Raw genomic sequence first — 12406 nt, 5'->3', positions numbered from 1 at the left:
ACCAAATACTTGTAAAATTATTGAAAAGTTACATTTTCACAACAGAACAGAAAATGTTAGTAACTCCCATGTGAGTGCATGTGACAGGGCATCCTCGGTGCCCAGTCTGCAGAGGATCTGCTATAGCAGCTGCTAACAAGTCCTGGCTCTTAGCTCAAGTAGTAGCAGCTTTAGTGCTGGGAGTCTTACGTTCAATCCCCAATGTGTCACACCAGAGGGCAGTCATCACAAAAAATATGGTTGTGGAGTTTGTTTGCTTTTTGTTTCAACAAGTGAATATTATACTTACGAAAGTGAAGTACCAATAAAATTGTCCAATGCAAGATGCAGCCCTGCATTTGTGTGCCAGGAGGGAAAGATATCTGAGGGTTCAAACAGGCCCTTCTTTGCCTTCCTGCCTATATCTCCATGAGGGGCAGAACACAATGGCAGTCCTCTTGCTCTCTTCAGAGATTGCTCATTTTTCCAGGACTAGAGATTCCATTATTTTTCATTGGCATTTTCAGGTTTCCTTGTCATCCTCTTCCTCAGCTCTCTCTCTTTTCCATCTGCTCTCCGCTCTCTAGATTATTGATGGTGGTTATTATTTATTACAAACCCCTTACTTAGTACCATATGCATAAAGATAACCTGTCTTTGTTTTCAACTGCTACACTAGTACCTGGTTGTGCAGTGTATACTGAGACCAAATTCCCATTGGCTTAGCCTAATGAGACCGACAATGGCACTTGCTATTACTCTGTAATAGCTATGGATGGTTGGACTGGTTCCATGCAGAAGCTGAAGCACAACTGCAGTGATAAGGAGCAGAGGGTGCTGCCAGACCCTCAGCACTTCTGAAAGGAATTCATTCACAATTGAGGCCCCTTATTTATGGGATTCTGTGTGGATTCAGGCACGTTTGAAAACTGTAGCCTAACGCTCTTCTTGGCGTGTGTGTGTGGTGAGAGAAGGAGGTGAGGCATTACAGGGACTTAAAACTGAGCTATTAGGCTCTCCAGCACTCCAAGGAAGGGTAGACCAAATGTGTAATATTAACAGATGAACCATGAAGAAGATGGAGGGAAATTCCCCGGAACGAAAGGTGGCCTATTAATGAGGGGAAGAAGCAAAGTTTAATTAATCCATCTTTCTCCACATCGCAGTGGCATATGGTTAATTTTAATTCGGCCTCATGTTACAGCATCAGGGTCATCTGCTTGGTTCCTCACAAGGGAAACTGTTATGAGCAGCTGTTTTTCTTGAAGCTGCATATTGCTTGCTAGACATATTTGCCCTTTTAGTTCTTTGTAGTCACAGCTTAATTGGATCTGCCTCCTCTTAGATGCTTAATGTGCATCTCCCTTTATTTTGCCTGCCTTGCTTTCCATGTGGGGATCACTATTGGTTTGCAAGAGGACTGAGAGCAGGAGAATCGAACCTATGTCATGGGATGTTCTCCATTCTGCTGGTGCTAGCTTATCAGTGCATTTCTATGGTATGTAGTGATGAGGTGGCTCGTTTAGTTGGGAAGGTTTCCACAAATGTTGAGTGCTACTGCACAATGCTGGTGTGGCAAAAAACCCAGTGATGGGTAAACCTCAGAGTGTTTAGCGTTTAGTGTTTCTTGAGCACGAAGATTCTGATTGAGCCTGGCTTTTGAGTAGAAGGTTCACAGGGGGGAAAGGGTCACCATCAGCACATGTGCACAATGGTCAAGTACAAGCAAGCCCTCAGTGTGTAATCAACATTAAGGTATCACAGCAGAGAAGAAATAGTGTGTGGGATGGTTCTGACCCCTCTCACATGCTCATGTTGCACGGCATTATCTCTGCATCACATGGCACTCCCCAATGGAAATTCCAATGGAAAGACACGTTTTCTTGCAGCTCTCGCGTAATCTGGGTGTGTCTCACCAGATCAGTTCTCTGCCATTGATGCATCTCAGTTCTTCCTCTTCTCAGCCTGTGGCACAAAATAGTTCAGTCTAATCCAGGTTATTGGGTTAAATACAGTAATTAATTGGATGCAGGTTAGTGGCTTGTGATGTGCAGGAGGTCATAGGTAGATGGTCCCTTCTGGCCTTAGACACAATATGATAAGGCTGTCCTTCATTTAGAGGCAGAGTATGGACAAATTTTGGACGTAATGATGATGAAAAGAAACTTTTGGAGCACAGCAGCGGGACTGCCCTTAGTCCAAAAAGTGGAATAAATGTGCGGGATGGATCCCAATCGCAAGAGAATAGCAGTATCGCTGTGCCACTCATCTGTCACCTTTAATGATCATGGGAATCAGCTGGCATTCTGAAAATAGAGAGATTCAGTTTGCCTTCAAATGGCCAAGTTGCCAATGGAGTGAATGCTGAAACAGGTTGTTGTGTCAAACTACAATTTCTACTACATAGCTGAGTGAAATGCTTTACCTTCTGAGCGTCTCTATCCATGGAGAACTCACTGTTCAGTTTGCAGGCTCCTTCTGGGCGTGGGAATTTCTCTCAACCTCTCACTTTTTTTAGGCATGTTGAAAAGCTTTATTGTGTCTTTCTGAAGGCTACCAAAAATCCACTCGGGTATAACAGGATCCAGAGAATGTTCAGTGACCTCCTAGATCAATGGTTCTCAAACTTTGAGAACCCCTGTCCTACATACGTTTTCAGCTGCCTGAGAAAGCTTCTGAGGTCTGCCTTTCACTATATGTACCCTTTTTGTCCCGTCTGGTTTTGAAGACAGTTTTCTCTGGCAAGAACAGAGATGAAGGAGGTGGGAGAGCCTTTATTTTGGGGGGTGGGTTTGTTTTGGGGAATGATTTAAAATCAAATTACCATGACTGCAATATGCACTATTCCCATGGTCTTTCTCTGTCTGGCATGCAGGCTGTTGTGTACTGAAGGCGTTGCGTCAGAGTTAATTAATGCTGCCTGGGTGCTCACTTCCAGCTCTCTATATTTTCTTATAAGTAGATGCAAAAGCTAGATGGGAAATAGGCCTGGTTGCCAAGGTCAATATGCCTCTGGTGATCTTCTTTGAATGTTGACTATAGGGTGCTTATTAAGTATTTTCCACTTCCAGGTGAATCAGGTGAATGAGAGCTTAGCTGAATTTCTTTGCTTGCATGGATGGTGTATACTTTATTTTGATTATTAGATCATTGTAGACTAATGGTACTTTCTTTCCAGCAGTTTAACTTCTTATTCCAAAGATGAAAGTGACAGAAGCAGAGCAACTGCACATATTCTAAATAAAATATGGCCATTAGGCGGCAGCCAAAGCTATGGGAATATCAGCCTCCTAGTCTACAGAAACACGGACTAGCTCCAGTGCATCGTGGGATACACAGTAGATGAATCGTGTTCAGGTGTCTCACTTAGGAACTGAAGCTTTGCCTTTTAGCCCAGCGTTCTAATTGCTAAAGATTCTATTGGCTTGAGAGTTCAGCTGTCATTGACTTTAGTGAAGAAACTGAAGTGCAACAAAGCAATAAGTCTGCAGCCATTACTCACATTCAGAACTATTCAAGGTGAGCAAGAGTGGCTGGTGTAGTAGTCTCTGAGAACCTAAGAATGGCTATGCTGGGTAAGACCAATGGTCCATCTAGCCCAGTACCCTGTCGTCCAACAGTGGCCAATGCCAGGTGATTCAGAGGTAACAAACGGAACAGGTGATCATCAAGTGATCCATCCATAGTCGTCTCCTCCCTGCTTCTGGCAGTCAGATGCGAGGGGCACTCAGAGCATGGGGTTGCAACCCTGACCATCTTGGCTAATAGCCATTGATGGACCTATCCTCCATGAACTTATCTAGTTCTTTTTTGAACCCTGTTATAATCTTGGCCTTTACAACATCCCCTGGCAATGAGTTCCACAGGTTCAGTGTACTTTGTGTGAAGAAATTCTTCCTTTTGTTTGTTTTAAACCTGCTGCCTATTAATTTCATTGGGTGACCCTGGGTTCTTGTGTTATGTGAAGGAATATATAACACTTCCTAACACACTTTCTTCACACTGTTAATGATTTTATAGACCTCTATCATGTGTCTCTTTAGTCATCTATTTTCCAAGCTGAAAAATCCCAGTCTTTTCAATCTCTCATCAAATGGAAGCTGTTCCATACCCTTAATCATTTTTGTTGCCCTTCTCTGTACCGTTTAGAATTCTAAAATATCTTATTTGAAATGGGTGACCAGAATTGCATGCAGTATTCAAGGTGTGGGCGTACTATGGATTAATATAATGGCATTACGATATTTTCTGTCTCATTATCTATCCCTTTCCTAATGGTTCCTAAGATTCTGTTAGCATTTTTGATTTCCACTGTACATTGAGCAGAGGTTTTCAGAGAACTACTTATGATAATTCCAATATTTCTTTCTTAGAATCATAGAAACATACACTTTAAGGTCAGAAGGGACCATTATGATCATCTAGTCTGACCTCCTGCACAATGCAGGCCACAGAATCTCACCCACCCGCTCCTGTAACAAACCCCAAACCTATGTCTGAACTATTGAAGTCCTCAAATCATGGTTTAAAGACTTCAAGGTGCAGAGAATCCTCCATCAAGTGACCTGTGTCCCATGCTACAGAGGAGGGCGAAACCCCCCCAGGGCCTCGTCCAATCTGCCCTGGAGGAAAATTCCTTCCCGACCCCAAATATGGCGATCAGCTAAACCCTGAGCATGTGGGCAAGATTCACCAGCCAGACACCCAGGAAAGAACTCTCTGTCGTAACTCAGATTCCACCACATCTAACATCCCGTCACAGGCCATTGGGCATATTTATCGCTAATTGTCAAAGATCAATTAATTGCCAAAATTAGGCTATCCCATCATACCATCTCCTCCATAAACTTAGTCTTGAAGCCAGATATGTCTTTTGCCCCTGCTATGGGTGGTAAAAATTAATTTAGACCTCATAATTTTTGTATGTAGAGTTGGGATTATGTTCCAGTGTGCATTACTTTGCATTTATTAACACTGAATTTCATCTGCCATGTTGTTGCCCAGTCACCCAGTTTTGTGAGATCCCTTTGTAGCTCTTGGCAGTCTGCTTTAGACTTAACTACCTTGAGTAATTTTGTATCATCTGCAAATTTTGCCACCTCACTGTTTATTCCTGTTTCCAGATCATTTATTAATATGTTGAATAGGTCTGGTCCCAGTGCAGATCCCTGGGGGACACCGCTATTTACCTCACTTCATTCTGAAAACTGACCATTTATTCCTACCCTTTGTTTTCTGTTTTTAACCAGTTACTGATCCCTCTTATCCCATGATTTGTTACTTTGCTTAAGAGCCTTGGGTGAGGAACCCTGTCAAAGGCTTTCTGAAAGTCCAAGTACGCTATATCCACTGGATCACCCTTGTCCACATTTGTTGAACCCCTCAAAGAATTCTAATAGATTGGTGAAGCATGATTTCCATTTACAAAAGCCAGGTTGACTCTTCCTCAGGAAATCTGGTTCATCTGTGACTGATAATTTTGTTCTTTTCTATAGTTTTAACCAATTTGCCTAGTGCTGAAGTTAGGTTTACTGGCCTGTAATTGCCAGGGTCACCTCTGGAGCCTTTTTAAAAAATCGGTGTCACATTAGCTATCCTCCAGTCATCTGGTACAGAAGCTGATTTAGATAATAGGTTACATACCACAGTTAGTAATTCTGCAATTTCACATTTGAATTCCTTCAGAACTCTTGGGTGAATACCATATGGTCCTGGTGACTTATTACTCTTTGGTTTATGATTTTGTTCTAAAACCTCCTCTGTTGACACCTCAATCTGGGACAGTTCCTCAGATTTGTCAGCTAAAACAAATGGCTCAGGTGTGGGAATCTCCCTCACATCCTCTGCAGTGAAGACCGATGCAAATAATTCTCTGCAGTGACCTTATCTTCCTTGAGTGTTCCTTTTGCACCTTAATTATCCAGTAGCCCCACTGATTGTTTGGCAGGCTTCCTGCTTCAGATGTACTTAAACATTTTGTTGCTGTTAAAGTTTTTGAGTCTTTGGCTATTTGCTCTTCAAATCCTTTTTTGGCCTGCATGGGAAGCCAAATATGGAGTAAATGATCATGGAGCTTGAAATGTTAGGACTGGTCATTCCAGAAATGGCCTGAGGGCCCAATTTTTCAAAAGTTTTTATGGACCTAAAATGCATATAGTCACTTACTGGGATTTTGAAAAGTTTCTAGGCTCTTAACTCTCAACTCTTGACTTTGAAAATCCGACTAGGTGAAATATCTGCATCTTTAAGCACCTAAATACTATTGGCGATCTGGCTCTTAGGCACTTAGTGTCTTTTTTATAAGCGCTCATTTCATACAAGCTTTTTAGTAAAATTACAGAGGCCACAATTTTTAAAGGTGTTCAGGTGCTTTGCTCCTATTTATTTCATGGAAGTGTAGGCACCAAAATACCTTTAAAATATGGCTGTAAGTCCCTAAGGTTACAGCATGTTGTATCTAAAAATGTAAAATAAATTATTAAAATTCAGCAAGATGAAAAACAGGTGCCATGTTGCATCAGAACTTGAAACCTTGGACAGTGACTATCAGCTGACCAAGAGAGCCAAATAGCCTTCCTAACAACGTGGTGGAAGCTCTTTGCTGGCTGTTACCTGAACCTATTAAGATTTGAGTAGAAGTCATACCTTTTTTATTTTTAACACATGCAAATAGAGCAAAACACGATCTAAAGGCTTTTACTCACACAGGGTCTGCAGTCACTAGGTAAGGCCATAAAATAAATTATCATTATTTTGGGCCAGATTCTGATTTTTTTTACTCAAAGTGACTAGTACCTTACTCCATCAGTGGTTCTGTTGAAGTGAACGTGATATCTTGTGGTTTGAGGTGCTGCTGAATGTAAGAGGGGAAATCTGGTCCATTATAATTACATTTATTGTTTGACCTACCGAGGCCTGTCAAGGATTGTGGATCTTGAACTCTGGTCCACAGGGCTCTGTGGAGCTAAAAGGATCCAACCTGCCACTCAGGGATCTGCTAACTGTTGTCAGAATAGGAGCTGAACTCAGACAGAAGACCTCAGGCCTGGGAGCTGATTGGCAGAATGCTGGGGGTTCTGATCCCCTATTTAAACCTAGCACAAGAACAGAAAGTTATCCATGCTCTGGATTGTATGCCTTGTGCTTCCTGCTCCCTCTCCACTAGCCTGTCTTCCTGGTAACCTGACCCTGCCTGCCTCCTGACACTCGACTCTTGGTTCGCCCTCTGGCCTGTCTCAGACTTTGACCTCCTGGTTTCTGACCTGATGTGACTCCTTCTCTGACCACTAGGTCAGATTGCCCACATGCCAGTCGTGACATACCCTGACAACTATTATCATGCTTAGAGAATATTTTAAAAAATTTGGATAGCTAACATGTGGTAACCATTGATTCTGTCACACTCGCTCTCATTGAGCAGCAGTCCCGTACCACGCAGTTGTTCCAGTAGAACGGACACGTGGCTGTCCTGGTAAGTAGGCTATGTTACTTTCCAAAGTGTTCCCTTCACATTCTGATGCAATGCAACACCTGTTTTCCATCCTGTTGAATTCCATTGGTTTGTTTTTCTTTGCTCCGCACACTGCAACCTGACAAACACCTCATTTTCACTAAAAATCTTGTTTCACATAAGTGCTTATGAATAAAACTGGATCTGTAGCCTTGCATACTGAAGTCCTAATTCACAGAGCAGGTACAGGGAGGAAGTGGCAGTGAATGCTAATGTGTGCAGCCCTACCAAGTGCTTCAACGCTGTTCTGAAATGACCAGCTTAAGAGGTAGGGGTCCATTCATTAGTACTATGTATTTATATTGTCATTATGCCAACAGGGCCTAGCTGAGACCAGGGCCTCTCTGTGCAAAACCAGCGAGAGACAGTTCCTGCCCTGAAGAGCTTATAAACTAAATGGACAAGGCAGACAAAGGGTGGGAGGAGAAAAAAAAGCACAGAATGGGGAAGTGACCTTCCCTAAATCACACGGCAAGTGACTAGCCAAGTCTAGAATACCAGGTGTCCTGAGTCCCAGTCCAACACCCTCCCCCATTCAATCTCTGGTCCCTCCTGAGGCTGCCAAGTCTGCTTATCACATTTCAGAGTACAGTCATTCCATAAGTGTTACTTTAGAATAATAATAAGCCAAAGTAGAGGCAGTTTGATATAGTGGCATGCCGAGGAAGGAAAATCAAGTCCTGTGGGGGATTATTTTTACATCTTTTGAATATAAAAGCTTCTCAAATTACATCAACCTGAGGCCTGCACAACCTCAGTTATCCAGCTATATAGAGAAAATGTTTGAAAATGTCCTAGAAAATGGAATTGGAAAGAAAAGCTGCTGGGATCAAATTCACTGAAGCTAAAGTGTTGAAGGGAGATGCAAATCCACCTCCGTGCTCCAGGTAAGAGTCCTCCCAAGGCACACAAGCCATGTTTTTCTCCAAGACAATGGGTGATGTTGGTTTGCAGGAGGGGCTATATAGGAGCCCTCAAGTCAAAGGTTGCAGAGGTCTGTATTCGGTGTATCTTCCTGCTACTTTGGCTACACCCCTCTCTCAGCTAGCTCTGCTCACTTCATGGGCCCCACTGGCCTCCCACAATTGGCAAATGGGATCTCACGGCTGCTTTCTGCCACTGTAACTTCCCTCCATGCCAGACTTTTTAGCTGAATATATTTTAGTCACCTGGGGTTAAGATTCAAATCCGGATCGTCTGCTGGTGTAAGTCAGCAGGGCTCTAGTGATTTCAGAAGAATTATATTGATTAACACCAGCTGAGAAGCTGGTCCAGAAGCGGCTCCTATTGTACTACCAATTTCGCATCTCTCATGTGTGTTAGTTTCAGTCTCCACTGCAGACTACATGAAAAGTGAGGGATGCTGGGAAAAAAAGGGAGCTGAGATTAAGGACATCTGGCAGCACTGTTTGGAGAGGAGCTGTTGGACTCTCTTTGTGTGGATTTGATTGATAAGCAATGGCTTGCTGGAGACAGCTTTTGTTATTTTGCAGCAGTCAGGGGTGAGAGATGGACAGAATGTGTGTGCAGTGGGAGGAAATGGGTGAATGGAAAGGTTGCAAGGAGGTGAAGAAGAGTGGCTGTGGTTCAAGGTCTTTCTTCTTCATTTAAGATCCCTAGCCTAACGCTCAGTGACTTACTCCATCACGGAGCGAACAAAGGATGAGTTTAATGACAGTCATCTATCAGCTGTCCACGTTTTAAGCTTCAAGATGTCTCTATTCCCAAAGCTCCTTGCCATGACAAGGCTAATTGTATAATTGTAATGCTATACCAGTCCCAGTCGACACACTCACACTGGTAAGGAGCAGGGCTAAAGGCTGCGATAATTATCACTCCAAGCAAGTACATTAGCATAAATGTAGTTTACTAATGGGGCTGCTCTATTAGGAAGTTCAACATGTAGAAGAGTCTGGTTTAAACCAAGGACTATGAAATTAAAGCCATATTGAAACAATGACTTAATTGTGTCGAGCAGCAAATTCAAAATAGGTGGGAAAGGTATATTTTTATGACATTGAATTCACACATGTAGTCACAATTTTCTGTACCCATAATTATCACCTTTCATCTTCTGCTGGCAGGTTGCAGGGATCTACAGACAGCAAACTGAAAAGAGGGGCAGCCGTTCTGCTTCTGGTGCCCAGGGAGAGCTGTGCTGAAAGAGGATATTCCCACTGAGTCAGGGATAGGATCATCCACCCTGGCACCTCGTTTAGTAGCAAACATACCCAGATACAGAGACAATTTTACCCTTGAGAAACACTAGCAGAAAACAGGTCAATCCAGGGCAAACCTGTGAAAATAGTTCTGCAGCCAACCCCCACCCTATCCTAAAATATATGTCCCTCTGAATTTTAAACTTCTTTCCACTGTGATTACATCACTATACATGGGATTGGCCTGGGGGTGTGTGCGGGGTTGGAGATGCTACTGAAATGATTTTTTTGGGAAGACCCCAAACATAATCAAAGCACCTTTGTATTGAAAGTGGGTGTGGAACAAAATTCACAATTCCCCCCAACGTGGAAAAACCCTCCGTGCCCATATAATTATGGGAATGAGGGACCCCCACCCAATACCAGCCTTTCCTGCTGCAGAAGCAGAGCCCAGCTTCTTATGCTAGGGGTAGGGAAGAGCTACCAACGTCTAAGCCTTTTTTCCCCACAAGAGACCGTTCTCCAAATAAACCAAGGGACTGGGCAGCCGGCAGCCTCCAGACAAGATCAGAACCCTATTGTGCTAGGTGCCGTGCAAATCCACAGTGAGAGACAGTTCCTACCCTGTTTACAATCTAGACAGACAAAGAGTGAGGGGGGAACAGAGGCACAGACAAGAGAAATGATTTAACCTAGGTCACAGGCAGGTCCCTTTATTGCACACGGCTATGGGGGTGTGTCAGCAAAGAAGCTAATTCAGCCACAGGGAGGGCATTGTCATGGCAGGAGGAGCCCCAGTTTCGGAATTAGTTTGTTACACCTCCAAAAAATCGAGTACACCTCTGCTATCGTTTCATGGGCTCCAAAAGCCAGCCTGCCCTGCATGAATAATCGACCATCGTTAGGAAAAATCAAAGTGGCAGCTCTTCAGCTCTTCATGTTTTCTAGTCTAATTTCGCAATGGCATGGAGCTAGACAGTTTACTGTTTTGTTAAATGAACGCTGAGCTTCGCACTGACTTTTATAGGGGCTCTAGCATTGGGGACTGAAAACTGTTGGCTCAGTAGGCCCCAAAGGCTTTTCCACCCTAAAATACCAACACTGTCATCAAATATACTGAACGACTGTGAAAAAAAAATTATGATATTCCTAGCAATCCCCAACAGACAGGCTTGGAAAAGCATTATTGAAAACCACTCCTAAATCAAATTCAAGATGTTATAGCAGCACCTGCTAGGGTCTGTCAGGATTTCCATTATAAACCCATATTTTTGGGGTTTATAACTTAGCCATAAATATTTGCTCTGGGCTGTGACTTGGCATAAAAAGTCTCAGCCCAAAGCATTTTTTGTTGTTATTCAAGAAATATATGTACTGAGTTATTTCTAAGTTGCTGGCATGCAAAAGTAAAAGCTGGATGCCTTTTGTATCCCTACACATTAAAAATGACTTTTCTCCTGTATAATAAAAAGTTGAAAGACATAAACTCATAATGCAGCTTATCCTACTTGCAATGAATGGCCAAGACACTAAAGTTTGCAAAGTGGATATTGTAAATTTGAATAGATAAATGCCCATATCAGTCCTTCACTATAAATTTTGGATCCATATTAATATGCTAATTTGTTCTGTTTCTTATATCTTCACCGCTGGACACAGGGGTTTCAAAAGGCCTCTAAAGTTATGTCTACACAGCAAAGAAAAACCCGTGACTGGCCCGTGCCAGCCGACTCACCCCAACCCTTCCCTCCCTGCAGGTTTCTAGAGCCCGGGCTCTAGCCCAAGCCCAGAAGTCAACACAGCAATGAAACAGCCCCCCAGCCTGAATCGCCTAGCCCGGGCCAGCCATGAATTTTTCTTTGCTGTGTGGACATATCTAATCTCTGCAGAACCATGGTGGTTCTGTTGCATGGTGGAATAGCAGCTATGGCGCAAATAAAACCCACTGGCCAGGGTGTGTTACATGTCCCCTTCTGTGCCCAATCCACAGGTGACGTGAGGCTGGCGTAGCCCCCAGTCACAGAGCTTAACTCCTTAGATCAAGCTGTAGAGCAGTAAGCTGCACTGGCCAGTGTACAGGAGACAGCTTTAAGCTGTCTGCATGCAAGGGTGGCCAAGTGAAGGCTGCTTTCTCCCCTCCCCTGTCCCTCCTTATTGTGACCTGTAATAACGGTAACCGGTGTAGGGGAATAGAAGTCATTTTACACACCTGGACTCCCCTGCACCTGCCGTATCCAAGGGCATGATTCTGCCCCATGTAAAGACCTCACAGTCTATCCCTATGCTAATATTCCTCTTTGGTCCTCAGAACATAGTGGTACAGCTGCCATGAGAATGCGATGCGTCGCACTCAATGCATTTTAAAGGAACAGATCCCCCAGTGTGCACAATTGAATATAATGCTGACAGCAAACACTCAGTTAAATAGCTGCTGCGTAAACTGTTCATAAAAGTGCTGCCCATTTAGAAGATTATAGTTTCTGGGGATGCTGTATAATCTCCACTGCATTGTGTGTGCAGTCATGTCCCTGTGTACTACAGAAGACCAAGGTAAGCCTGTTTAATGAAATGTGAGGCGGGACAGGGCTGTTCTAACTGGCTGCTGGCACCATTTCAGGTGTCATAACAGCGCTCATACCTACAGGGTCATCTGGCAGTCAGGTGTCATTAGTCAACACTCTCTCTCTTCCCATCTGTTTCTGTCTAGCTTGTTTGTGGAAATTAGGTCTCAGTATGCAGCAATTCTCACTGTGGTCCT

At 43.4% G+C, this 12406-nt stretch overlaps 1 protein-coding gene across 5 annotated transcripts in view; it reads left to right on the top strand.

Annotated features, from left to right (window-relative positions):
• Positions 1-12406, top strand: part of ERBB4 (erb-b2 receptor tyrosine kinase 4) — a 972415-nt gene that overhangs the window by 833753 nt on the left and 126256 nt on the right. The gene's annotated exons all lie outside the window — the stretch shown is intronic.

Source organism: Lepidochelys kempii, chromosome 11, assembly GCF_965140265.1.
Source record: "Lepidochelys kempii isolate rLepKem1 chromosome 11, rLepKem1.hap2, whole genome shotgun sequence".
NCBI lineage: Eukaryota > Metazoa > Chordata > Testudines > Cheloniidae > Lepidochelys > Lepidochelys kempii.
Note: the sequence above shows the minus strand (reverse complement) of the source record. Positions and strands in the feature narration are given on the sequence as shown.